The following is a 3,383-nucleotide window of genomic DNA, read 5'->3' as shown; positions in this document are numbered from 1 at the left end:
CAGCTCTCGCAAATATGGCATTTCTTGAAGCAGTTCCAATAAGTACGACTCGACAAAGTATCAATTTAAAAGTCAGTTTATGGCGTTTATGGCGTTTACAGTAAAAGAATCCCGGGGCTTAGCTGCATGCAACGGGAGCGAGGTTCCAACACGATGCCTACTCACCCACTTGGAGACACCCAGTCCACACGAAAAAAAGCAAGGGGACAAAAGAAAGACACTCCTGACACAAAGATTAAAAAAATTAAGAAAAAACACAGTACCTAAAGAATCTCAGAACATACAATGAAGTACAATAACAGAAATATATTCAAAGTAAACTAAATTAATTAATAAACTAAAGAAACAAAAAGGCAATCCTAACAAAAAAACAAAAGTAAAGCAGAACAGCAACAGGTGAAGAAAAAACACAAAACGGAGCATGTTAGTTGAGGGGGACAACTTTAAATTACCATAAAAGACTTACAATGGGGTCTATTGTTTCTACGTACAAGAGATATGTCTTATAGTAATGCACCCTTTGTTTTGTGTTCTAATGTGTTGTTATATTTACATAATGGGAGTGTTGGAAATGGGGAACTCTGGTCTAGATCACAGACTGGTACTGTGACCATGAGGCAATGTAAATCTGGCTATTGTATTGTTCTTAATGTTTCAAAAATAAAGGATTAAAAAAAAAGAAAGACCAACAATGGGGACCCTACCCACCACCTTCAGCAGGCAACCGCCACCAGGGACCAGCAAACAGCTAAACTTAGCCAGCTAACCCTAACCCTAACCCTAACCGAGTGGAGGAGACCTTTTATTTAAAGTTTTATGTTCTCGCTGTCCGTCCTGTCCTGTGGTCCTTTGGCCCTGCTCTGAGCATTTGGCAGTTGAAACAGTTTTTCAGACCCGAACCAGGTCTTTTAAGGAGATTTCAAGTGTTTTAATCACACCGGGGGTCCCCTTGTGTCCGTGCCCCTTGCAGCGCCCATCCAGGGCACTGCGTTCTACCCTGGGCTGGGGGAGGAGCTAAGGGAGGAGTTTGGCTGGACTACTGGAGTTGCGTTCACACACCTCCCTGTGGTTCACTGCACCTGCAATTACAACATGATGATGTTTAGCAGTATATTTACGATGTAAACTACTTTAGTTTAGCATGTTAGCATATGGTTATTGGGAGTTGTTCCCACAGCCCTATGTCCCCATGTTTCTAAGATTTAAAATAAAAATGAAAAATAGGCCGCCCACATTTCCTTTTTCATGAATTTGTGTCATATTTTATCCCCCTTTCTCACAAATTGGGGTAATGGTTAGGGAATAATCCTCACCCTTTTTCAAATTTTAAGAAAAATCTTAGAAATGTAGGAACATAGGGCTGTGGGAAAATAGGGCTGTGGGAACATAGGGCTGTGGGAACATTGCACTGTGGGAACATAGGGTTGTGGGAACATTGCGCTGTGGGACCATAAGGCTGTGGGAACATAGGGCTGTGGGATCATAGGGCCGTGGGACCATTGTGCTGTGGGAACATAGGGCTGATCTAATTAGCACTAAACACAAAGGACAGCCGAGGTTGATGGGATCACCAAAGTCAGTAGAATTCCTCGTCTGTGAACCGTTGGTATCTGTAGTAAATGTTAGGGCAATCCATACGGCAGTTGTTGAGATATTTAAATCTGGCCTAAAGACAGACTGGACTGACGGACCTAGAGCCCTGCTGCTAGCATGGCTAATGTGGAAGTTCTAAAAGTGCAAGGTGAGATCTTTGAAATCGCATGCTTTGTTAGATCAATAGTTAAAAACTCTAATGATGACATGGCCAATTGTTGCATTTAAGAAAGCTTGAAGCAGCCAATGTTTGTCATTTGTGGCTAGCGTGGCTGTATATTCTTTTTCAAAGAAGTGACTTTACCAATTAACCGTTTGACAGTTGTAAAGTGTTGTTAATTGTTTCAGCATGAGACCCAGGTTTGTAACTGTGGCTCCATCTTAAGTCAAGTTAAAGTTAGAGTAGGATTAGGATCTAGATCAAACCCAATTTTTTGGCCAGTATTTATGGGCAACATTTCTTCAGCAATCAGTTTTGGTATGTATTTGCATGATGTAATTGCATATTTAGTTGTTACTGTCCTCCTTTCCTGCACAACCAGAGTTGCCCAACATTGATGACTGTCTTCATAAGGTTTCTTTATTAATAAAACATGACGTGACGTGTAAACAGATGTGCAATTTGATCTGCTTCTGTTGCATTTTTTTAATTACTTAGGTGTGTTACTATCACTACTATCAATACGGATGTCACTTTGAGTGAAACCCTGGGACTTGTAGTATTAGAGTGCAGTTGTCATTTCATCCATGACTGGAATCTTAAAATTATAATCTTAAAGATTATAATTTCAACCACGTTTTCCCCTTTTGTAGTAATTCTGGTGCAAGTTACCACCAACTAAATACATAGTGCACATAATGGAAAGTGTAAATTGAGATGAACTGAAGTTACATGAGTAAAGGGTGCTTTAAAGAAAAATACAAAAAAAAAAGTTGGGTGTTTTGTGTCAGGATGAGTCTGGAGGTCAGCATTTATTCATAATTATGCTTTACTGACTGTAACTAATAGGGTTTAATGCACGTTGTGATTACACTGAGATACATACGTGCATCAATGTGAATATGTCTTCTTGTGTATGTCTGTGTGTGTGTGTGCAGATCCCAGTGGTGGTACTCATTGTCTCCTGCATGCTAGTTTAAAACCTGAGCAAGCCCTTGCCTTTGCTCGCCAGATGTGAAGACAGTGAGAGAGAGAGAAGGGCTTTCTTACACTTCCATTTCACGCATATTTTCTTTGAGGCTAATGAGAGCCTTAAATACGGTGCCAGACTTCAGGGGGGCTGTTGAAGGCTGACATTTTCACACGCAGTGGCACCTTGTCACTGCGGATGAAGTCCTTCTACCTGGCTGTAAAGAGCTGTGTTTGTGTGTGTGTGTGTGTGTGTGTGTGTGTGTGTGTGTGTGTGTGTGTGTGTGTGGTGTGTTGTGTGTTGTATGGTGTGTTGGCCTTTTGTGCATCCTCTGCGTATATGTGAAGAGAAAAAGAATGTAGTATCCTGGACTGCACAATTCAGTGTTGTGTGTGTGTGTGTGTGTGTGTGTGTGTGTGTGTGTGTGTGTTGGCCTTTTGGCATCTCTCTGCGGTAATGTGAAGAGAAAAAGATAATTGGTATCCTGGACTGCACAAGTCAGTGTGTGTGTGTGTGTGTGTGTGCGTGTGTGGTTTGGCCTTTTGTGCATCTCTGTGTTTATATGTGAAGAGAAGACGATAATGTGGTATCCTCGACTCTACAATTCAGTGTGTGTGTCTGTTGTGTTGTGTTCAGATGTATATGCATGTGTTTTTTTTT

Source organism: Etheostoma spectabile, unplaced genomic scaffold, assembly GCF_008692095.1.
Source record: "Etheostoma spectabile isolate EspeVRDwgs_2016 unplaced genomic scaffold, UIUC_Espe_1.0 scaffold285, whole genome shotgun sequence".
Lineage (NCBI taxonomy): Eukaryota > Metazoa > Chordata > Actinopteri > Perciformes > Percidae > Etheostoma > Etheostoma spectabile.
The sequence above is the reverse complement of the archived record's forward strand: the minus strand, read 5'-3'. Positions refer to the sequence as shown.